This window comes from Terrapene carolina, unplaced genomic scaffold (genome assembly GCF_002925995.2).
Source record: "Terrapene carolina triunguis isolate 2854851 unplaced genomic scaffold, T_m_triunguis-2.0 Scaffold58, whole genome shotgun sequence".
Taxonomy (NCBI): domain Eukaryota; kingdom Metazoa; phylum Chordata; order Testudines; family Emydidae; genus Terrapene; species Terrapene triunguis.
The window spans coordinates 50,228,122-50,253,842 of NW_020664409.1; the positions used below are offsets into that span (position 1 = coordinate 50,228,122).

Genomic DNA, 25,721 nt, shown 5'->3' on the forward strand with positions numbered 1-25,721 from the left:
TTCTGCTCAGCTGTAGTTTTATTAATATTTATCATTTATATTACAAGTAGTGCCCAGAAGGTCCCGACCAGGGCTCATTGTGCAGGGACTATATAAACACATTCAAAGACATAGGGTGAAATCCTGGCTCCAAGGAAGTCAGTAGTAAAACTCCCATTGACTTCAGTACAGCTGGGAATTCACACAAGTTCCCTGCCCTGAAGACTCTGAAAGGGTCTTTTAGACATACCTGAGAGCAACACCTCAAACATACTCCTGCCCTCCTTGCCTCATCCTACTTCTTTCCATTTCTCGATGCCTGTTGCCCATTCAGATTCAGTTTCAGCCTTGCCGCTGGTTACTGGTAAGCATCGGTTTGGCAGGGTTCAGGGAAGAATGTACACCATGAACAAAACACAAAACTGATTCTTATACACAGTACTGTCAAATACAGAAAGTGAACAAACTGAAAAAAATATTTTCCCCTCTAGTATTTCAGTTACAGTTACCTTAGGGGATTACTGGTACCTATGGTAAGGACAAAATTTTGAGATGGAAATGTAATGTTTGAGTGGTGGTATCCCTTTTAAATAGTATTTTAAAAGTCGAATTTTACACTATAAGAATAATGAGCAAGTAAAGGCTTCATAAAAGGTATCGAATAATTCCATAGTGGTTAGTGGATATACTTACAGGAGGTTTTTATGATTCTTGTACAAAGTTTAAGGTACCATAAGCTATCAATAATTCAGGGAGTGTGTGGGATTGAAACGTGGTCTTGAACGCTATTACTATTTCCAGCAAATCAATTTGTTCCCTTTTTTGGTGGGAAAAGGGGGTGGTATTACTAACCAGAAACACATGGCATGAAACGGTTGCCAAATGTTCCAGTGAAAATCAAGGGCATACTTCATAATTATGAAGATTGTGTTTGCCCTAGTTTATTTTCCCTTCACTGATGCAACTGTAACTGTTGCTGTAAATTGTATGAATAATTGATCAAGGCAACTTCACGTGTTGCCTCAAGTGATATTATGCTTATTGCTTTTCAAAACCGTACTTCATTCTTTGTACCACAGCTTTACTCATGTGCTTGTGATTTTTCTGATGTTTCTTTCCCCCCAAAGGGAGTGCTGGCTTTTGCTTCAATTTCCTCCATTATTTAACTGAAAAGTTCAAAAAATCAACAACATATTAAAAAAAATAGAAAAGCATCCATGGTCCTGGGAACGGTGCAGTATACACATCTGTTTTCACATAAGCATGAATTGCAGGCTTTACAAATATTAAACATGTAGCTCTTGCCACATCCTAGCTAAAGTGTTCCGTAACTTGAGACAGTATTTAAAATGAAAACAAAACTATATAGTTTCTTTACCATACTAATGGAAAACATTTAATTTACCTTCTAAAGCCAACCAAAAGAATGACACAATTCTGTTGAAACAGATTTATGATGCCTTTTCTCCCATAGAAATCTCAATACAGCCTGAAGGTGCTGTCATGGGATCTGGCTGGCTGGCTGAGCTCCAGCTGTGTTCAAAAGTAAACTTCTGTACCGCAAACCAAAACTGATGACTTTGATTTCTTTAGTCATCACTTTGTTTCTGAGATATTATGGGCTGGACTTTTATTCATTGCTTTTCGCTGCTTTGTGTCTACTAAGTATGTACTGAAATTTCAGCCTCGCAAATTTCAGCCGCCTTATGATTTAAAAAAAAACAAACATTTATGTGACTTCAGCATTTCATGAATCAGAAGTGTTCAAAATATTTAGCCATGGTGGAGGTACTGACGAAAGCAATCTATTTCCACCAATTGCACTTTGATGGAGCTTCACCTTAAAATACATTTGTGCAGAGGAAAAATGCCTTTGTTTTTCATCTGAAATACCAATCCTTCATTCAAGAGGAGAGTTAAGGGTCAGTATGTCCTTTCTGTTCTGCAGAGGTGGCTTTAGACATGGGGGAATAGGCCTTCCTACCCATTCTTTTTTTCTTTTCTTTTTCCCCCTCCTGCTAAACAAGATCAAATGTGGCGGTGCAATTTTTGCTAAATCCAGTTGGCTCTTACAATAGAGCCATTTATCCTGCAGAAGTAAAGCTAACATAGCAGGTTTTCATATTAAACCAAATTTTATGTCTTTGTTTTGAAGACAGTATCTTCTTCAGTGGATTTTTTTTTAATGGTCCAGACTGAACATTTGAGTAATGGCTTTGTCTTTATTTAGATTGTGGACTGTTGTAGCAGGTACCTCTCTTTTGTCTCAGCCTCTTCCATAATCGGACACCTTTCCTATTTAAGGAGTGTGGGAAGGGCAGGATGTTCCAGGATGAAAACCACCCTTGTCGTATGTTTGTATAGCACCCATTACAATGGCCCCTGATTCTTCTACATCCCTGGCTAAAGCCTCTATTTCACCTTTGTTCCCCACACATATACATTCCCAGTCCATTGCACCTCCAGCCTTTTATGGACGCACAGCAATACAAATTGGAGAGAGTCCAGAGGAGAGAAACAAAAATGATAAAAGGTCTAGAAAACCTGACCTATGAGGAAGAGTTAAAAAAACTGGACATGTTTAGACTTGAGAGAAGACGACTGAGTGGGAACCTGATAACTGTCTTCAAATATGTTAAGTGCTGAAATAAAGAGGATGGTCATCCATTGTTCTCCATGTCCACTTAAGGAAGGACAAGAAGTAATGGGCTTAATCTGCAACATGGGTGATTTAGGTTAGATATTAGAAAAAATGTTTCCAGCTATCAGGATAGTTAAGCTCTGGAATAGGCTTCCAAGAGAGATTGTGGAATCCCCATCATTGGAAGTTTTTAAGAAGAGGTTAGAAAAACATCTGTCAGGGATGGTCTAGGTATACTTTGTCCTGCCTCAGTACAAGAGGCTGGACGAGATGACCTATCGAGGTCCTTTCCAGCCCTACCTTTCTATGATTCTGTGATACTAACATTCACCAGAGGGAGTCTAGGACCTAGTGTCTCTTGGACCAAGGCTTATCTCTGACAAGCTGTAGTATGTGTTCCAAACTTAGAAATTGCCTTTCTAGCAGAGCTACTAGCTCTACTTTCTAGGCTACTTTTGCTGCAGGTCTCTTCCTTGTCCTAGCCTCTCACTGTGACCCACTGGTCACAGGGGACATGAAAGGGGTAAGGAGAGGGGGATATTTATAGAAAGCATTATCTGGGAAGTGGCTTCTACTAGACATAGAGAACTTTCCTCAGGCTATTAAATGTGACAAATTGGGTCTCGGTGTCTCATATAGGGGGAGGGTTGGGGTGTGCATTGACGGTCTAGGGGAGGCATGGAAGAAGTTTAGGTGAATTCTGGCTGGAGGTTATAGGTATGCAGAAGGGCTGAGAAGTCAGGAAGGGTCTGGACACCTAAAACAGAGAGATGGTCTGAGGGTTGATAAAAGGGACTGTGTGAGATACTAGAGAGCAGCGGTTCCCTGGAGGATAAGAGTGAAGGAGTCTGAGGAAATACAGGGCCTTGGTTCCAGCACAGGCAGCAAAGTGCTATGCGTCAGCACCTCGCTGCCTGGGTTATAGGCTGTTCTGACAACAAACGCATTATCTGTTTCTTTTGACACACACAAAAATAATAATCGTGAATATAGTTGTATTCAAACATAGAATAAGTATGCTAATTGTTATATTACTTTTTTTGTTTGAAAAGTAGCCTGTGTCAGATTTGGTGTGGAACTATGTGAACTGAAACTCACAAGTCTTAAAACTAACCGTTCACTTGTCCAGAGGAAATGGAAGAAAACATTAGACGTGTGGGTTGATATTTCTGTGACAATGCGGTTCTGGCGGAACCCAACTGAGAGTGCCAACTCAGGACAAATTGCTCAAATAGGGCAGTTACAGTTACCTCTAAGGCAAACCAAACCAGCCAGACTAGGAGGACTTCGGTCTCACCCCACTGGCTAACCGCAAGTCTCACAAGCAATCTCCTTAGACACTCCAGTTTCCCAGTATTACCACCAGTGCCACTCGTTATGGGGACAAATGGTTATGGAAACCAATACCCCAGTAAAAGAAAAAGGTTCTCCTGATCCCAAAGGATCAAGCCCCAGACCCAGGTCAATATACAAATCAGATCTTACCCACAAATCACGCTGTTGCCAATCCTTTAGAATCTAAAATCTAAAGGTTTATTCATAAAAGGAAAAAGATAGAGATGAGAGTTAGAATTGGTTAAATGGAATCGATTACATAAAGTAATGGCAAAGTTCTTGGTTCAGGCTTGCAGCAGTGATAGAATAAACTGCAGGTTCAAATCAAGTCTCTGGAATACATCCCCCGCTGGGATGGGTCCTCAGTCCTTTGTTCAAAGCTTCAGCTTGTAGCAAAGTTCCTCCAGAGGTAAGAAGCAGGATTGAAGACCAGATGGAGATGAGGCATCAGCCTTTTATAGTCTTTTCCAGGTGTAAGAACACCTCTTTGTTCTTACTGTGGAAAATTACAGCAAAATGGAGTCTGGAGTTACATGGGCCAGTCCCTGCATACTTTGCTGAGTCTCAAGGCATATTTGCCTTTTCTCAATGAGTCCATTGTATAGCTGATGGTTCTTAATGGGCCATCAAGCAGGCGAGGCAGAGCTAACACCAGCTTGTCTGGGATGTCACCCAGAAGCATAGCATAAGTTTGCAATACAGACAGTATAGAGCCAATATTCATAACTTCAACTATAAAACTGATACACCCATATAGACAGCATAATTATAACCAGTAAACCATAACCTTGTCTTAGACACCCCATTTGACCCCCTTTATACAAGATTTGGGTGCCACTACAGGACCTTGGTTGCAACAATGATCTATACGGTCCCAGATTATATCAATAACATCACAATTTCAAAGAATAATTTTTTAAAAAATGTTTCTAAGTTACTAAACAGATTTACTTCTTGAAAATCCAGTCACTGCCTAAGAGTAAGTAATGTAAATTTGGTGATCAACTTTTTTTATACATATTATTTATTTGCAGTTTTGGGGAGCCTACTGTAATAGTGAGATGATTATGATTAGCATAATAATGAAGAGTTACAGCTCAACAACTGCCAAGTGAGACATCACCTAATGGGATTTTAGTCACCACTAAATGGTAACTGCAAATCTAAGTATAATCTTAATTATCTTCTGGGGCGTGTCTATGATGCAGATAAATTGTCTTCCTGCTGACAGCATTACCTAGTCAGAATGACCAGTCAGGATTTGTAAAGTTCATACAATAACTATGGGTCTTGCCCCTGTGCCTACTCCTTTGCTAATTTTTGCAGGTGTTCTGCAAGAATTTTAAATATTTTGCCAAACATTCTATAGTGACTCTAAATGCGCAACCTAACAGTATATGAATTGTAAACACAATTTACAACTTTGGATACAAGAATCATTTTTTTCAACCCAATATATTTTGTTCCTTTTTCATAAAGTTTATAGAATGCAACTACTTTTGAGTTCAACTATAATTCAGATTCAGTTTCTTAACACCACCTGACATCTGCTTTAATGATATCTTCTGTCAGATAGGTTTTTAGTCTTAGGTTGACAAGACTTTACAAGTGATAGTTGTGTAGTTACTTTTCCCTCTCTCTCTCCACTGTACATCTGTATTTCACCATGGATTACTAGTGTTTCATAATGTGGTCCTGACTCTATTCTGATAGTAGTTTTCACTGGATCTCTGAATATACTTGCTTTGCTTACGTTACTTGCACTGCATTTCCATATACTCTGTGAAACTGAAGATTCTTTGTACCAATGCTGCAAGCATTTTTCTGTAGAACACAAGACAGGCTGCAGATTGAGGGACTGGTGCTTTGGAATGGGATGCAGAAAGCCTTTCAGAAATAAAGAAATAGAAGTGATGCTCTCAGGCAAGCCAAATTTGGCAAGACATAATTGATGAGAAGAAAGGCATGAATTATTATGTAGAGTATAACATAAAATTAAATGCTCTGGTTAAGGACTGTTCAGCAGTTCCTCAGCTGCAAGTGAACTGAAAATCAGGCTGGCAAAAAGTACACTCAACATAAAATGGCTGTCTCTATAAGCTACTATATGTGAGTGTGTCTTGCCTTCATATTGCTTGAAATGTAGTTGTTCTCGTTGATCAAATATGAATAGATTACCTTTTTTTGTTGTTATTGTCCTAGCTGTGCCAAGCATAGCTGTCACTATTACATTATTTCCTAGCTTTGAAACTTGGGTTTTCACTAATCTAACCTTTAAGGTTAATTTTTCCTTGGACTACTACTATTTCTGTTTCCAGATATCCGTATGCAGACTGATTGTTACTCAAGTTGAGTAAAATAAGAATAATACATTTCATGCTTCACCTGTAGGTACTAGTGTAGAACTCTCCTGTTTAAGTACTGACCTGTACAATTGGATAGGTGTGCATTATTATTTTCACTTTTTTGTGAATAATTGATGAGGCTGGGCAAATTGACAGGCCCCAATCTGGTATTGTTGCCTCATTGTACGAGGCACCATACACACACAAACAAAAAGAAAATCTCTGTCCTGTGTGCCCAAAGCAAGCTAATGGCATTTGGTGTATTAGCATGATATAGCAAATCCTAGATTTGCTATAAATAAGGATTTATCTTAAACCAAAAATTCTATTTATTTTTAATTGTGATGTTTTAAGGCTTGGAATTCTAGAAATCTGTGCTCAGCTAATTTCTTATACTGTGACTTCATCATTTGCAACAGAAGGCCTCTGCATATGATAGGACTTGCCATGTTGGATCAAACCACTGTCCATCTAGCCCAGTATGCTGTCTGCAACAGTGGCTGGTACTGAATGTTTCAGAGCCAGGTGAAAGAACCACACAGTAGACCTATGTGAGATAATCTGCCCCTCACAGAAGGTTTCATCCTTCTGTACTTTTAACTTCCCACTTTTAATTTAATTGTCTGACCTCTTATTTTGTGTTATGCTATAGATAGAACATAAGATCCGTGATGTACCTTCTGTACATCATTCATCATTTTTTTAATTTTTTATCATGTCCCCTCTGTTTGCTTCCTTTCTAAGGTAAATAATCCCACTCATTTCAGTCTTTCTTGATGTGAAAGTTTTTTCCATGCCTTTAATCATTCTAGTTACCCTTCTCTGAACCCCCTGTAGTTTAAACAGTATTACTATAATTTGTTTTCCCTTCTAAACTAAAATTTACTTGTTTCAAAAAGAAAGCAAAACCTCATAGACCAGCAAAAACAGACGTGCTAAATTTCAAGAGTATGGCTATTTTTTTAATAATAGGGAACAGCCTTAATTTTCTTAAAACTTGTAACATTAGCGAGGAAGTTATATTGACATATATAGATAGATGTTTAATTTTAAATAAATTTGTTTTGAAAACATAGAGTAGGCAAGTTGTAAAGACCCAATAACTTCTGCTTTCAAAAGAGTCCTTAGTATTGATATTAAAACTTCTTTCCTTGAGGGACTCTGTAGAACAAATAATTACCTATTTATTTTGACTTGGGGATCCAGCGTGCTCCAGAAGGTAGGGCATTGAACTGTGAGTGGAGACCACTCCTACCTCTGCCACAGTCTTGCTATGTGCCCTTGGACAGATCAGTTAACCTTTCTCCCACAGTTTCACCATCTGTAAAATGTGGATAATTTCTACACAATTCTATAAAGTACTTTGAGATCTTTAGCTGAAAAGTGCTTTATAAATGCCAAACTTGTGCTATTTATGAGTGGAGTATGACATAACTTACAGTAATTGTTACTTATAATTTTGGTGTTGCTTACATACTGGATGGATAAAAAAATGATGTTTTTATTTAAATTAAATATAGGTTTATTTTTTTAAATTAACTTTGAAATGGATGACCTATGTAAAGACTGAAACGCATTAAAATCTAGTCAAATAATTTAAATTAAATCTATAATTTTAAATTTAAATACAATATATGATTATATATAGCATTTACATAGAGTACATGCTTGCTGCCAAGTTTTAAAGGAAGTCAGACTAATAAATGGTAGAAGGCACTGGCTAAGCACCTGGAGTCACGGTTTGTTGATGTGCCAAACCAACTTTTTAAAGCAGTAGCCTCTTCTGCAAGTGCAAAGAGACTATTTTTTCTTCATTTCAGTCTATTCAACAGTTCAGTTCAATGATTAGTTCAAAGTTAAGAAACCAACTGGGAGCTGAAAAAGCAGGAAAACTTGTTTTCCTTTTCCAATCTGTACATAAAATTCGGTATGATGAAAGGATGAGCTCTACTAGTTCAAAAATCTTGAAGGACATGGTGACCAAAAACAATATTAATTCACTAACTGCAGATAGTACTTCCTTTGTTTAATAATTCAGTTACCTTTCCTTGTAAAACATGTTTTGCAAAACTTGTTTCTTATGTATCTGGCACTTTTAAGGTAGTTTTATTTAATAAAACATGCTATTTTGTGCATTTTAATTGAATTTAAATTTCCATCCAAATAGGCTGACACAAATCCTCAATAAAATATTAATCCTCTAGTAAATCAGAAATGCATTAGTCACAATTTTCTAATGTATTAAAAAGTAAAATCTAAAAATCTGAATACATGTAAATTGAGCTATATAATTGCTTAAATAAATGTGCATGAATATAGTGTATCCTCCTGATTAGCAAGAAGATGCACCAAATTAAGTATAAAAGCTATATTTAGTTGCAAATAAACATTTTAATTGTTACCAACAAATGAGACTCAACCTTTGTTTAGAAAGTAACTAAAAATATGAATACAAAACACAATTAAATTGATTATTTAAATCAAGGTGTCTTGCTTGCTGATTTAAATAATTAAAACTGGTGATTTAAATCACCTTGACTTAAAGTCCTGTTTATGTACTGACAGTAAGAAAACGCAAAGCAAAATAAAACCACCTAATACAGGGTGAGTTGTTGTAAAATAATTTTGAAAGGAGGAGGATACTGATGGCTGACTTTAATGGATACTAATCAAGAGCAAAAGTGCACAATGAATGGAGTACAATTGCTGAGATAGGACTAGGATTGTAAAGACAGAAGTGGTTAAAATGAAGGGGAGCAGAAAAGACTTGTCCCAAAATGAATATGTGACAGTTCTAGTCTGCCTGTGTCTTTTGCAAAAGATTTCCATTTGTGTTTTATCAAGTAAATTAATTTATGAACAAAACTTGGATTTGTTAACTCTTTCTAAGCATTCTAAACAAGGCAGAATTTTGCTAACTTTGGGCTAACATTTTAAATAGTTAGCCAGGTGGGAGATCTTTTTGTTTTCTTAAGTACTGTAGGAAAATTAAGCAAACATCCCATAAACCTAGCCAGTTGTTTTATACTCTATACTTACATTTGTAAGTATGCCAGAACACACTCAAAGAAAAGACATACACTTTTTTGAGGGGGGATATGAATGCTTTTATTTCCTGCCTTGGACTGGGAAAGAAGAGCAACAGAGGGGTTTTGTTAAATACAGCAAAATCTAATTACAGCTTGATTTAAAGCCACATTTACACAATGGCTGAGGGGTGAGTTCACTTCCACAAAAACAAACTCAGTTGGCTCCCTACTGTGCATCAGTGAACAGTAAGATGTGTTGCCTGGAGAGCAGCTGCCTCCCTCTACTGGCACTGAATTTCTTTACAGTTCTGTTGCACTTTTACTACTTGACGCCAAAAAACAAAAAATAAAAAAAATCTCCAACACAAACACAGAGACACACAGACACACACACACTCGTATGTGTCAGTATGAACAGTATGAAATCTCCAGAGTGAAAATTTTCTAAGTTGCTATGGGTGAGTTGTGGAAGCCATATTCTTAAGTACATGAATGCTGTATGTTTTTTTATTTTTTTAAATAAAATGCAGTGTTTATATTGTGAGCAGTGATATCTTAGTATTTCATGCCTATAAGTGAATAGAAATTTTGTTCATTCTGTCCTTGAATAGCTATTTTCCCCATTCATTCAAAACAAAATGGATAGAAATATTCAATTCTTACCTTTTACAAAATTATTTTTAATGAAATGTATCGTCCTCCAAAAGATGCAGATTAAGAGCTAAACTTCCTGCTGGTGTAACTTCATTGAAGCCAGTGGACTTAAATGCTTAGTTTTTCCCCTGATGCTTTTACCCTTATCTGTTACTATTTTGATATGCTGCTGCCTTTTCATCTCAGCCTCTCATGAAAAAGGTCTCCAGCCCAGTAATAGGAGCACAGAAATGTGAACTCCTCTCTTCCAGCACTGTATTCACTGTAGGCATTTTTTACACTGTGAGCTTGTCTACACTTAAAACACTAGATTGTCACAGCTGCACTGCTCTAACACCTGTGGAGACAACCTATAGTCATGGGAGGGGTTCTCCTGTTGGCATAGGTAATCCATCTCCCTGAGAGGCGGTAGCGAAGTCAAAGGAAGAATTCTTCCATCAACGCTGTCTATATGGGGATTTAGGTCAGCTTAACAGTGCTGCTTAGGGGGTGTGGATTTTTCGCACCCCTGACCGTCGTAGTTAAGCCAACCTAATTTTCTAGGCTAGACCAGAACTGAGTGTTTACACTGATGTAGCTTCAATGGTGCAAACTCCCTAGTAAACTGTGACATGGCATGCCAGAGTGGACTGTGACTTTTAGGCTATGTCTACACTGCACACCTTACAATAGCGTGGCTACAGCCCTGCTGTTGTAAGGTGCACAGTGTAGCTGTTCTTTATCGCCAGGAGAGCTCTTTGCCGGTGACAAAATAAAACCACCTCCAACGAGGGGCTGTAGCTTTGTCGCCGGGAGCACAGCTCCTGCCGACAAAGCGCTGTCCACACAGCGCTTTCCATCGTTAAAACTTTTGTCAATCGGGTGTGTTTTTTCACATCCAAAAGCGACAAAGATTTTAACGACAAAAGTGCCAGTGTAGACAAAGCCTTAGATTTTATGAAAGAAAACAGGAGGGATATGTAGAGGAGGGAGAGAGTGTGGCCATGGGATTTTCTCCTTAGTCATTCAGTGGCCTGAGAGCAGGAGTGGAGGAGTAGGATGGTGTGGGTAAGCCAGGGTGGGTAAAAGTGGTAGAGGATTCAAGGGAGGAAAAACAGAACTTGACAAATGAATCAGTGGAGGAAACAGCAGGGAGAAGGGGATGAGAGCAACACAGAGAGCAGAGGTGTTGATGTCTTGGAGATCACCTCTGCCCTCCTCCCAGTCCTTCTGTGAAGTGTGTAGTATTAAAGGAGATGAAGTGGTAGAAAGATCAGAAGATGTGGCTGAAGAAGTGCCTATTGAGTAGAAGAGTTGATCTGCATTTGAAAGTCAAACAAGGAAGTGAAGATGAGATGTCAGGACATCAATGGAAATATTGAAGTCACAGAGGATGAGGGGGTGGGAAACTGATTGAAGGAAAGAGAAGAGCTGGGGGTCAAGCAGATAAAATCAAGATCAGCCACTACGAGGGAGAAAGGAGTTAAGAATTCAAGTTACTTGAAGGAGGAAAAGGAGTGGGAAATGGGTGGGAAGAGGGGGTTTGGAAATAACTGGTGCAGGAGAGGAGGAATAGTACAATACCAATGTCTTATTTCCTGGAGGCCTCAGGGTGATGTGTGTCTGAGAAGGAGATACCATTGTGAGAAAAGTGTTGCTGGAGAAGCTAGGTTAGAGGGGGGAACCAGGTCTTGATGAGTGCAAGGAAGTAGAGCAAATGAGAGCTGAAGAAGTCAAAAATGGTAGGGGGGTTCGTAGAGATGCGGGAGCCATTCCAAAAAGACCAGGAATAGGGGAAGTGGCATGAAAAGGGGTGGGGACAAATGTCGGATCAGTGAGACACAGGTGGTGACACAGGAGGATGTGACAGGAAGTTCTAACAGGGTTAAGGGAGAGCCAGGATTGGGAGATATGTTGTACACTTGAGAGAGCAAAGGTGAAAAATAATGTAAAGTTGAGAGGAGGGACCCAAGCTCTTAGGGTTAACATCTTTGTTTAAGCTCCAGCAGTGAACTTATCACTGTTCTTATTTTTCCCCGCTCTTGAAGGATTTGTTGGCCCATTTTGCTATGATATACTGGTCTGCTACAAGTTGAACACTACTGATGACAAAATTGGTGGCTGGTTGAAGAGGAAGCCTAAAGAGCACTGTGGTTCATGACAGAATGCGAAGAGTATTGTAAAATTAAGCATATCACATAGCGTTGAAACTGTGAGGAAGGGCCAGCGTGTCCTGCAATCATACAGAGGGGGAGCTGTGCCCAATCTGTTAGTGAGCCTGCATTCCAGATCACACCAGTCCCCTGCTGGAGCCTCCACGTCCAATGATTCTTGTGTTCTCAAAGAGATCCTCAGGTGAATGCCACAGGAGAAAAACAAACATTCTCTTTTCCCTCTCTACTTCACATCTTCAAGCTACCTGGAATGATCCTTCAAATCTTGGTGAAAGCCCCAAGTTTTAAAGATGCCACCCTGTTATCTGAGCCAATTGAGTCTCACAGCACTAAAGCCTCTGTCCTAGTAAAGCAAAGGAAGTTAGTTTTAAACAGGGACAAAAGGCAGCTGAGTCTGGTCCATGATCGACCCTCTTCAAACTCAAGAAGAGAAGAAAGCAAAAATTCTCTTCTCTCCCTGAAGTGAATCCCCAGAAAAAGGGATAACTGTCAGACTCCCAGTTGGAAAAATTCAGACCACGATCCCTAGGAAAGACTATTCCTTCAGGAATCATTCAAACCTGTGCTATAGGCTGAAAAAGTAGTCCTCTAAACTGAGACTTCATTATTTTTCTAAGAGCTTCATAATATGAGCTGCTTGTCCTCTTATATGTGGATGGAAAACCTCAGACTAGCTGTGTGGGAATTCCTAAGTAAAGGCAGGAGATTTAATAGACCAGCCACGATGTTTTTAAAATCCTTATGGTCCCTGTACTAGACAGCACAGTCTCCTGTCTTGCTAAGGAGACTATTATCCTGTTGGTAGGGTATTTCTCCCCTTAGGATTCTGCCTGGAAGATGTCACCTTATGAAGGAATTTCAAGGCCTTTGCATATCTGTATGCACAGTCTTTTCTCTAGAGGAGATCTGTTTGGGAGAGTGATTTGAGGGAGAGTTTACCAAACTCATAGACTTTAAGGTCAGAAGGGACCATTATGATTGTCTAGTCTGACCTCCTGCACACCGCAGGCCACAGAATCTCACCCACCCACTCCTGTAACAAACCCCTGACCTATGTCTGAGCTATTGAAGTCCTCAACTTGTGGTTTAAAAACTTCAAGGTGCAGAGAATCCTCCAGCAAGTTACCCGTGCCCCATGCTGCAGAGGAAGGCGAAAAAACCCCAATCTGCCCTGGAGGAAAATTCCTTCCCGACCCCAAATATTGCAGTCTGCTAAACCCTGAGCATGTGGGCAAGACTCACCAGCCAGACACCCAGGAAAGAATTATCTGTAGTAACTCACATCCCACCCCATCTAACATCCCATCACAAGCCATTGGCCATATTTAGCGCTAATAGTCAAAGATTAATTAATAGCCAAAATTAGGCTCCCCATCATACCATCCCCTCCATAAACTTGTCAAGCTTAGTCTTGAAGCCAGATATGTCTTTTGCCTCCACATTCCCCCTGGAAGACTGTTCCAGAACTTCACTCCTCTGATGGTTAGAAACCTTTGTCTAATTTCAAGTCTAAACTTCCTGATGGCCAGTTTATATCCATTTGTTCTTGTGTCCACATTGGTACTGAGCTTAAATAATTCCTCTTCCTCCCTGGTATTTATCCCTCTGATATATTTATAGAGAACAATCATATCTCCCCTCACTCAGCCTTCTTTTGGTTAGGCTAAACAAGCCAAGCTCTTTGAGTCTCCTTTCATAAGACAGGTTTTCCATTCCTCAGATCATCCTAGTAGCCCTTCTCTGTACCTGTTCCAGTTTGAATTCATCCTTCTTAAACATGGGAGACCAGAACTGCACACAGTTTTCCAGATGAGGTCTCACCAGTGCCTTATATACCGGTGCTAACACCTCCTTATCTCTACTGAAAATACCTCGCCTGATGCATCCCAAGACCGCATTAGCTTTTTTCACAGTCATATCACATTGGCGGCTCATAGTCATCCTGTGATCAACCAATACTCTGAGGTCCTTCTCCTCTTCTGTTACTTCCAAGTGATGCGTCCCCAGTTTATAACAAAAAATCTTGTTATTAATCCCTAAATGCATGACCTTGCACTTTTCACTATTAAATTTCATCCTATTACTATTACTCCAGTTTGCAAGGTCATCTAGAACTTCCTGTAGGATATCCCGGTCCCTCTCTGTATTGGCAATACCTCCCAGCTTCATGTCATCCGCAAATAAAGCTTTTAAGTAAACTAAAAAATCCTGAAGCTTTTTTTGTGGTGGATACATTGAAGTTTTGCAGGAGTTTAATTGCCAGTCATGCAGTAGCAAGATGCCAGCTCTAGCTATTCCTTGGATGGGCCATGCACAAAATAATCAAATCCTGGACTTTGTAAAAATTGCCAGAGGACAGCTTTTAATTAAAGTTGTAGAGAAGGATATCTCAAAACATTCAGTGAAGAAGGGATACTTTTGTCAGTTCCAAAGTATACCAAAAGGAAATTCAAATCCATTCATAGGTCTCATTTCTGCAAGTTGTTTCACACATTCAGAACTTCATTAAGTCAGTGTACCTCTTCCTGGATGGAAACAATTTGCAGGATTAGGTCCTTAGATAACATAATTATTTTCTTCGCTACCAACCAGAAGCAGTGCATGAAGGACTCAGGATAGGATAAGGTAATTAGCAGTTAATCACAAGCATTCACAGCCCACTGTGGATTTTCCAACACCAAACTGGTTAGCTACTGACCAGGTTCCAGATGTTAATAGCCAGATGCTTCTTCGTGTGGGGGCGGGGAACTCTAGTGTTGGTAGTCTGGCACTGCAGCCTGTTGTGAGCTTGACAGACTTTCAGCAAAGTGGTCTTCCTGAAGTTGTGGGGTTTAGTGTGTGGGTGCTGGGTGGTGTTGGTGACCTGTGATATACAGGAGGTCAGATGATCCAGTGGTTCCTCAGGCCTTAAACTCTATGACTCTAAGTTTTGCAACCTCTGCTGGTCATCTCAGGTCTGCATCACTATCTTATCCTACCAATCAGAGCTGATCAGATGGGCCCAAGAGTGGCACTCCACTGAGTGCCACTACTCAAGGAAACTCTCCTCTTCTTTCTCTAAGGGTAGCTGTATGAAATCATGCTAATTATGATCAGGATCATCCTGGTTGCATTGTTTCCTCCCATGCTTCTTGACAGCTCTTTGAAAATTATTCTGGCTAGCGAGAACACAAATGAGCTATGGAATACAGTAGATAGTATCATGGGACATGGACTTTGAGTCCCACAGTTTCACTTGGTGCTAGCAGGCATCCCATAATCCACTGCAAAAATTACCCAACTACATAAAGCCTAGTAGTGGCATTTGGCACTATGGAATACCCACTCATATTGCAAGCCTTTAAAGCAATACTGTGCTGCAATATGCGGACACAACGTTTTGCAAGCGAAGTAGCTTAAACCAGTATATGATCAGCAATGTGGACTCTCAATATCAGATTATATTGGTGCAACTTTTTCATATAGATGAGGGCTAACTCTGCTTATTTGCACTCATGATACCAGTGTGTTTTTCTCAATCCTCTTCCCACTAGCAGAGATTGGGGTGAAAATTGTTCACTTTTAAAAAAATGTCCGTAAATAACTACAAGGAAATAGGACCTTTCCTCCATTACTAAAAACTATGTAGCAGAGCAGAATTGTGTCCTCCTATCCACAGCATCCAAGGATGCTAGCTAGACAATATGTCCAGCATATAAATCATACTACTGCCAGAGAGGCTGTTCCCTTCCATGAGATATCAGGAATTTGTTCCTATTACATGTGTGAGATCCATACGAATTGGGGAAGTCAAAGTGCGGGATTGAAATTTCAGCCTTGACTGTCTAGGATAGGATAGGATTTGAACCATAGAAAGATGCGACTCTGCAGAGTTTACTAAATAGAAATACTATTTCACTACCTACAGAAGGAGATTATTGCAGCCAACATCAGCCAGTTGGATTCAGTTGCTCATTGAAGGCATAGTTCAGTTTAAGGCACTTGGAACACAGCCATTTTATGCTTGAGTTCCTTCAGAACTCTTGGATGAAAACTGTCTGGTTCTGGTGACTTACTACTCTTTAATTTATCAGTTTGTTCCCAAACGTCCTTTATTGACTCAGTCTGGAACAGTTCCTCAGGTTTGTCACCTGAAAAGAATGGCTCACGTGTGGGGAATCTCCCTCACATCCTCTGCAAGTGAAGACTGATTTCGAGAATTCTTCATTTCCTTCCCTGCAATCTCCATGTCTTCCTTGAGTTGTCTGCCTTCATGTGATGTGATTGAATGGGACTCTTTTTGGACTTTCTCCAGTTTCTACCTGTACTTTATCAACTTGTATCCTCTTCTCTTTATGAGGTACAGAGTAATATTAATAAATTCTCTTCTAAAGGATGTAAAATTAATAAATCCTCCCCTACGGGATGTCTCTGTCTGAATCATGTACTCTCTGCATCTGTCAGCTTTCCCCCAGTGCTAAGTTTAAAAACTCCTCTACAACCTTTTTAATTTTACATGCCAGAAATCTGGTTCCATTTTGGCTGAGTTGGAACCCATCCTTCCTGTATAGGCTCCTCCTTTTCCAAAAGATTCCCCTGTTCCTAATAAACCCAAATCCCTCTTCTGAATCCCCATAATCTTATCCACACATTTTGATCCTGCAGTTCTGCTTCTCTGACAGGCCCTGTCATGAAACTGGAAGCATTTTAAAGAATGTTACCATGGTGATCCTCTACTTTAATCTCTTACCTAGTAGCCTAAATTTGGCCTCCAGGACCTCTCTCCTATCTTTCCTTATGTTGTTGGTACCTACAAGTACCATGAGCACTAGCTTCTCTCCAGCACTGCACATAAGTCTATCTAGATATCTCAAGAGAGCCACAGTCTTTTCACCCTGGAGTCAATTCAACCATGTGGTTCTTCACAAAACTATCTATATTTCTAATAATTGAATCCCCTATTACTATTATCTGTCGATTCCCAATAACAGGGATTCCCCCTTGGAGTGGTATCCTCAGTGTGAGAGGATACCATGTCTTCATCTGGCAGGAGAGTCACAGCTATGGGATCGTTTCCCTCCACTCCAGCTTGATGTTCTCCTTCCCGGAGACTTTCACTCTCCTCAGAAGCACAGAGCCTGTCAGACCAGGGGTGGGACTGCTCTACTGTGTCCCGGAAAATCTCATTTGTGTACCTCTCTGTCTCCCTTGGGTCATCCATGAAGGTACAGAGATTATTTTTGCAGAGGAAAAGATATCAGAGCTGGCACCGGGGATATCCTATCCTTGCAGTGGAAAAAGTCTCTCTATTGTACATTTTGTTCTAGACTCTCACAAAGAATTGACTGAGAATGGCTGAATGGCTTCTCACTAGCTTAGAAAGCCAAAGATGGAAACAGCAACTGGAGAAACACTTAGTACTTCCTTAAAGATCAAAGATGGTTCCTAGGGACAGTCTGGCATCTGAACTCTTGGGCTTTGTCTCTGTGTGGCTTCCCATTCAAATATCCTATTACTTGTACATTATTCTGATAAAGTGGTATCAGTCTTATGACATCTGTGGTCCAAGACAAATAGAAAAATATGGAAAGAATTATGGTACAGAAGTGCAGAGAGAGAGAGTAGTAAACTTGTACTTACCACATGTACTGATTATCTTATATCATTTAGTTCAACAAAATTCACAGGCCATCTCCTCTTCCTGTTTTATCTTGCCATTAAGCCATTACACTTAGTTTGTGACAGCCTATTTATTTTCATGGCAAGTGACTGATATCATTAATAGAATTACTACCATGTCAGTCTTTGTTATTGTTTGAAAGTTATATTAATGAGGGATATTGGCCCATTAGAGAGATTCAGTATAAGCTGTACGTAAAGGGATAGCAACCACAAGGGAGTGAACAGGATTTGTTCACTTTGGATTTCATTATGAAAGGTAGCATATAATGAAAGTGACTCAGAAAATGTTGATTCCCGTTAACAAAACTTTCCTTTTTTTTTATTTTAGAAGTCAGAATACAAGGTAATTTTAAGTTTAACGTATTAGATCACATTCCTCTTGGCAAGGTTGCTATTATGCCATTGCAGGTCTTCCAAACACAGACAGTAATTTAAATTTCACTGTCTGGACAGACAGTACAAGTTGTCTTTCCATAAAGTCCTTAGTCATGCTCACACAAGAGCCCTTTAAGTTCAGGATTAAAACTTTTTCCAAGTAATATCAAAAAGATTCTATAATAGGAACAGATGGTTCAAAGTGACTGATTAGTTTTTTTTAAAAAACACAGGGTATCTTTTTGGGGATTCAGAGGTCAGCAGGATATATGGTATGTGTTCAAGGTATATGCTTGTTAGATGCCCTCCATACTTTATATAATGCAGTCAGGCAAAATGAGAATTGATATTTGCTTCTATTTCTCTGGTGAATCATTGAGTTACACTAGTTATCTAAAATATTGGACATCTCTACTTGCTGTGCTGCTTCCTTGTCCCTCGTTCTCTTTCCATTCTGTCTCAGGTAGTAGCAACATGCAGTTATGTTAATGTAACAAAACCAGAAGAGTTCTTCCTGGTACCTTTGCAGGCCATTCTAATGGGGTTTCTTTCTTCTGGTGACCAGTTCCTGGGGAATCTGGACTTTAAATCTTCTAACTCCTTTCATGATGTCTTTCACCAAACACTACTGAACCCCCAACACAGTGGTAAGTAGGCTGAATAAATACATTCTGAATTGAAGGTCACTTGGCCGTTTGAAAGAACTAGGTGTAAGGGCACCAGTTAGGTTCAGATACTTGAAATCACCTTTCTCTTTGCTGCTGCCTCAAACCAATCTCAGAAACACCCTTCTTCCCACTCCTATTCACTTTAGCTGCCATCCCAGTGCTCTCCCTTACACCAGCTATTCCCCAGCTCCTGTAGTTTGTTGTATTTGCTATCCAGTGGTTACTAAGGGAGGATAATCAGGAATTTATGAGTTCAGAAAGGGTCCATCACGTATCTAAGAAATGCGCATTATGGGAGTGTAAATGTAATGCCAAGGGAAAATTGAATGGGAGCATAAAATGGAAACTAATCATTTAGGAGCCTGTTCTAGCTTATTGATAAGAGAAGACAATTCCAAACCATGGCCTTGATTACCTTTTGTATCTCATTGAGAAGCTACACCATACTACAGACTGTAATGATAATCACAGGTCGAGATGTCTGCCTGTTTAACTCATTGGTGAATTGAGCCACAGACTGTGTAAGCATTCAGACAAGAAATCAATACTATTTTTCCATCTGGTTGCCTTGAAGACTACGTAAATTAAATCTACTTATCCGTAAAAAGTATGTCCACACTGCTAGAAATATAGTTAGTAAGTACAAGTTGCCACTTGCACTCTTGTGGGAAAGAGACCTGCCTGGATAATTATTTTTAAAGCAGTTATGGTTAAGATCCCCAGAGATCTAAAACAGTAGTGTACAAATATACATTCAGCAGCGACATTGTGAAGGCAGATCCCAGAAAGTTTTAAAGCCTTACCCCCAGCAAAATTCCAGAACTTCTGTGGTGGGCCAGGAGATTCGGCCACCTGCAAGGCCTGCTTTTTGTTCATAGGCTCCTCAGCACCCTAAATACCTTTTGTCATTTATTAGGACTGTGCAGGCTGCACCATTTCCTCCCTTTACAAAAAATGAAAAAAGAGAACATGCCTCTCTAAATGTGATAATGTTCCATCTCCACCACCTCCCCCTGCCCCCCATTTCTCTTTTCCTGCCTTGTCTTGAACTATCTCAGTGACTTGGGATTGATGGCCCTTTTTTTGAGGGAATCAATGAGCAAGTTTCATCAAGCACCAAGTTAGGCTTCAGCTGCAACCAATACTAGAAGGGACACCATAAAACAGGACAAGACACAAGATACTGTAGAAAACCAAGGCTCAGATCCAGAAAAGGACTTAGGCTGCTTTAGGTGCTTAACTCCAACATTTGGGTACCACTGATATCCTCAAAACCCCAGCTCAGCTTCTGCTTAGCCCTGCAGATTCTCAAGTCCCTCAGTACCTACATTTCTGCCATTAAATTCCCCAGTCCTGACAGCTGATGTTTATCCCATGCCTATGCCCCGTGGGATCCTCAAACTAGGCATTCCTCCACTTGTTAAGTGTTGGGGCCCAATCCGTTAAGTGTTCTCAGAGCACACCTAAAGCGACACAAAATGGCCAGGGCAAAGGCCGCCCTTATAATCTCTAGCCTACTGGTTAGGGCATGTGAGAGACCCTGGTGGAATTCTCCCCTCTGCTGGATGTGCAGAAGAGATTTGAAGTTGGATATCCCATCTCTTAGGAGAATTCCCTAACTGCTAATGGGCTATGGGGTATTCTGTGGGAGTTCTTTCTCAGTCTATTCTGTTGAAGCTGTTTCACTGTGTATAAATAATTAAATATGTATTGGGCCAGAGCGAGTGAGAATAACTCTTATTGTGCAGTGGTTAAGGCACTCTCCAAAGAGGGGGAGTTGAGGTGTGCACCAATGTTTCTTGCAAGAAATAGCTTAGGAGCAGAACTCCAGTAGAGAGTTCACGGTTGTGAATCCTAAGTAGCAATAGGCACCTCCATCCACCCTGGACCTAGGCACCTCAGTACCTGAGGGGGAAGGGTTTAGGCCACACGCCTCTCCTCAGCATCTGCTATTGGCTAGCTTAGGTGACTCCCTGCTCAGTGTGCTGGTTTTTGTGGAGCCTATTCTTAGGAGCCAATCTCTCCCATCCATTGTATGGGAAGCCTGGGCACCTAACTCATGGCTGTAGATTCCACTGGGTTGTTAGGCACTGCAACTCTGCATGTAGCAATACCGAAGTCTCTTTGTGGATTTAGCCCTCGGTGGTTGGAATGGCATAAGGCCCATCTCCTTACCCACCAACTCCTCAACTTTGTTAGTTTTGGGATGGGGAGGTGGGTGGGAAAGAGGGCAGGGGGAGGAAGGAAATGTCCAGGCATAGGCCCCAATAAATTTCACCAAATATTTGGTGGAGGTGAAAGACAAATTTTGATCTTAGAGAGACAAGATGGCTACAACTATACGGCATACAAATTTTGATCTTGTTATTTATTCAGACCCAGATATGAAGCAAAGATCTAATTATTTAAATTATATATTGGTAACTGGTTAAAAGATAGGAAACAAAGGGTAGGAATAAATGGTCAGTTTTCAGAATGGAGAGAGGTAAATAGTGGTGTCCCACAGGGGTCTGTACTGAGACCAGTCCTATTCAACATATTCATAAATGATCTGGAAAAAGGGGTAAACAGTGAGGTGGAAAAATGTACAGATGATTCAAAACTACTCAAGATAGTTAAGTCCCAGGCAGACTGCGAAGAGCTACAAAAGGAACTCTCAAAACTGGGTGACTGGGCAACAAACTGGCAGATTAAATTCAGTGTTGATAAATGCAAAGTAATGCACAGTGAAAAACATAATCCCAACTATACATATAAAATGATGGGGTCTAAATTAACTGTTACCACTCAAGAAGGAGATCTTGAAGTCATTGTGGATGGTTCTCTGAAAATATCCATTCAATATGCAGCGGCAGTCAAAAAAGCGAACAGAATGTTGGGAATCATTAAAAAAGGAATAGATAATAAGACAGAAAATATCATATTGCCTCTATTTAAATCCATGGTATTCCCACATCTTGAATACTACGTGCAGCTGTGGTTGCCCCATCTCAAAAAAGATATATTGGAATTGGAAAAGGTTCAGAAAAGGGCAACAAAAATGATTAGGGGTATGGAACGGCTTCCGTATGAGGAGAGATTAATAAGACTGGGACTTTTCAGCTTGGAAAAGAGATGACTAAGGGGGATATGATTAAGGTCTATAAAATCATGACTGGCGTGGAGAAAGTAAATAAGGAAGTGTTATTTACTCCTTCTCATAACACAAGAATTAGGGGTCACCAAATGAAATTAATAGGCAGCAGCTTTAAAATAAACAAAAGGAAGTATTTCTTCACACAACACACAGTCAACTTGTGGAACTCTTTGCTAGAGGATGTTGTGAAGGCCAAGACTATAACAGGGTTCAAAAAAGAACTAGATAAAGTCATGGAGGATAGATCCATCGATGGCTTTTAGCCAGGATGGGCAGGGATGGTGTCCCTAGCCTCTGTTTGGCAGAAGCTAGGAATGGGCGACAGGGGATGGATCACTGAATGATTACCTGTTCTGTTTATTCCCTCTGGGGCGCCTGGCATTGGCCACTGTCGGAAGACAGGATACTGGGCTAGATGGACCTTTGGTCTGACCCAGTATGGCCATTCTTATGTTCTTATCTATATTAAATTATACCTGGAGAAAACGGGGACACTTCTCAGTGCTGGTTGGCTCTCCATCTTCAGTTTCAAATAAGAGGGGTTTTTTTATAAGTCATCTGTTTTGTATCTTGTCTGCTTATTACTTGTCATGCTAGATCAATACATTCAGATGCTAAATCACGAACAGTAGCCATTGCTTCCTGAAGTATTGTACTAGTTTACCATGTTGGAAAGTGGTGCTTCAGGCCACCAAAGAGGGAAATGAGACTTAAATTCATTTAAACACCAACATTTCAATATAAAAAAGAGGGTACTGGGAGATGGCAGGAAAAGGGAAAGTTGCCTTGTGTTCTCTTAACTGGGGGATAAAAAACGAAATAAGTGAGAAGAACCTTTGCTTTAGTGCCACAAGGTGTGTGAGAAATACAATATTAAAAATAAGGCGGGGTTGTATGTATTCAAAGTACTTTGTGCATTTTAAATGAAATATAAAAAATCTGATTTGCAAAGTTAGACACACAAATATTTTTTACACAACTGCCAAAACTTAAGTTCTGAAATACCCAATGTGCATATTGGATATTTGCACACAAACATGCCTATTTAAGTTATTACTTAAATTACTTCATTTTTGGTCCACCTGAGAATGGATTTGTTAATTTTCCAGAGATGCTGTAAAACTCACTATTTTTGGATGAGGTGGGTGGGTAAGCTGTATCAGGAGTGGTTGCTTTGGGGATTGTATATGGCAGTTCAGCTGATATATTCATAACTTAGAATTTTTAAATGGAATATTGTTTTTAATTTTTGTAAAGTGTCAAGGTTATGAGGTTGCTGCTATAGACTACAAATATATACAGTGTTAGATTTTCTTCATTAGTAAGTTCCAAGATGTTTTCCCCCAAGCCTTTTGTAATGTTAAACTGCTTGCATAGGAGATCACCTATATACTGCAACAAGAGATTGCCAGAATTGGTCCAGACATAGCAGCACACTGGGACTTGATTTGGACTGTCATAAGGTGTCACTTCATTTTCCAGAGATTGTGCACTTTTCACTGTTCTGTGTCTGTTTCTCATATTGAAATAGCCAACAAAATATAAATACAATAAGCTTTTACATCTTCAGCTTTGTATAGGTTAAGTAGCAGACAGATCAATATTTTGGGAATAACTTTTTAATACATTAAAATTTGTTTTATAAGTGTTTGTATTCCAAATATTTTTAAAACAAAGTATTTATAGTGTGCATTTTATGAATACAGGTTTCACTGTGTATTACACTTTTTTACATTTTGCTTTAGATTATTAAATACTACTTATAAACATCTATAATGGTTACTTACCCTTATTTTGCCTAGCACAGTAAACAGTCATATGGAATGAAAGGGCTGATGAATTGACATGTTATGTTTCTAAAGGCAACAGTGTATACATTTTCAAGCTGTATCATTGAGAGATTGAACTAAACCAATTACTTTAATGAATATTTTACTTGGATTGATGCATTCATTAGCCTTTTAAAAGAGAAATGAGCTAAGCTATCTCATGGGTATTTGTTCATAACAAAACCTTAAAACTTGTTTACTACACTTGTTACATTTACAAGGTTTTAAGAAAAAAACCTAATTCTCTCTTCTGTTCACATTGTTTCACATGATAAGCCATTCTGCGGAGCTGTTTTCTTATTGTGATGGGAAAAATCTTTGACCTTACATAGATTACTTCTGGTAGTCTCTTCTTTTTTATGAAGTACTTTCCAGACTACATATGTCCATGTTATTGGTCTGCAGAATAGACACAACCTATTTATAAGACCTTCCCTTTACCGTATCATGGAAGGAAAGATGAGAAAAAGAAGCAGTTTCAGTACAAAGCATTTGCAGATTCTCTCTTTGAAAGTTGTGAATGCCAGGCTTCAAGGATGCCATGCTCATGTTTGAAACTTGCTTACATTTAATGTAGACAATGGTGGAAGTCTAGTGCTCCCTCTTTTTGCGATCGTCTACTTGTGTATTTATGTGCATGCATATGTAGATATTGTTTGTGGTGTTGTAGCAGTGTTGGTCCCAGGATATGAGAGAGACAAGATGGGAGAGGTAATATCTTTTACTGGACCAACTTCTGTTGGTGAAAGGGACAAGCTTTCAAGGTACACAGAGCTCCTCTTCAGGTCTGGGAAAGGTAATCAGTGTCACAGCTAAATATAAGGTGGAACAGATTGTTATGCATAAGGTGTTAACACATGTTGCAAGAGACCATTCAAGATGAAGTAGGCAATTAACATATCTGCAGTCATTGGACAAAGGAGGCTTAGGGCATGCCTACACTACAAAGTTAAGTTGATAAAGTCGCTTATGTCGACCTGACTATGTAAGCGTACATGCTACAGTGTTCCTCCTGCTGCTGTAACTTGCCCACTGACCTAGTAAATCCACATTGACAAGAGGTGTAAAGCTTAGGTCTACATAGTTCAGGTGACACAATGTCTGTATAGACACCGTATTACTTGCATTTCCTGTTGGCTGTCAGGGTGTCTGACAGCCGGAGAGCTGTGCAATTGACAAGAATGTCAGTTTCACTGCTGCTAGGATCCCTGTTTTGAAATTGAGCCGGCGGGGGCAAGGGTGTTCCAGCTGTGAGGCCCAACAGTGCTAACAGCTGGAGCATCGCTGCCTGGCGCTGAGAGCCTAGGCTGTGGGCTCTCTGCAGAGCTCCCAGGCGGAGACCACAGTGCCCAGGGTCTCAGCCCTCCACACTGCTCCTCTTAAAGTGGTGCAAGCCCTCCTGATGAAGACACGCACCACCGACAAAAGGAAGGTAGTGTGGACATGAAAAACCGCAGTAATTACTGCGGTGGTTGTAAGTCAACCTAACGAAGGTTTACTTAATTGTGTAGTGTAGACATGGCCTTAGTGCAGGGGTAGGCAACCTTTCAGAAGTGGTGAGCCAAGTCTTCATTTATTCACTTTAATTTAAGGTTTCGCGTGCCGGTAATACATTTTAACGTTTTTAGAAGGTCTCTCTCTATAAGTCTATATTATATAACTAAACTATTGTATGTAAAGTAAACAAGGTTTTCAAAATGTTTAAGAAGCTTCATTTAAAATTAAATTAAATTGCTAATCTTACGCCGCCAGCCTGCTCAGCCTGCTTCCAGCCTGGGGTTCTGTTCACCTAGGCTTGCAGCGGGCTGAGCAGGGCCTGCAGCTGGGACGCCGGCTGGCAAGGGGCCGGCAGCCGGGACCCCAGACCTGGGGGGAGGTTCAGGGGTCAGGGCAGAGGGCAGTGGGAGTGTGGGGGC

At 40.0% G+C, this 25,721-nt stretch overlaps 1 protein-coding gene across 3 annotated transcripts in view; it reads left to right on the forward strand.

The window, feature by feature from the left end:
- The window catches only part of FAM110B (family with sequence similarity 110 member B), a 182,491-nt gene that overhangs the window by 59,755 nt on the left and 97,015 nt on the right, over positions 1-25,721 (forward strand). The window lies entirely within an intron of this gene.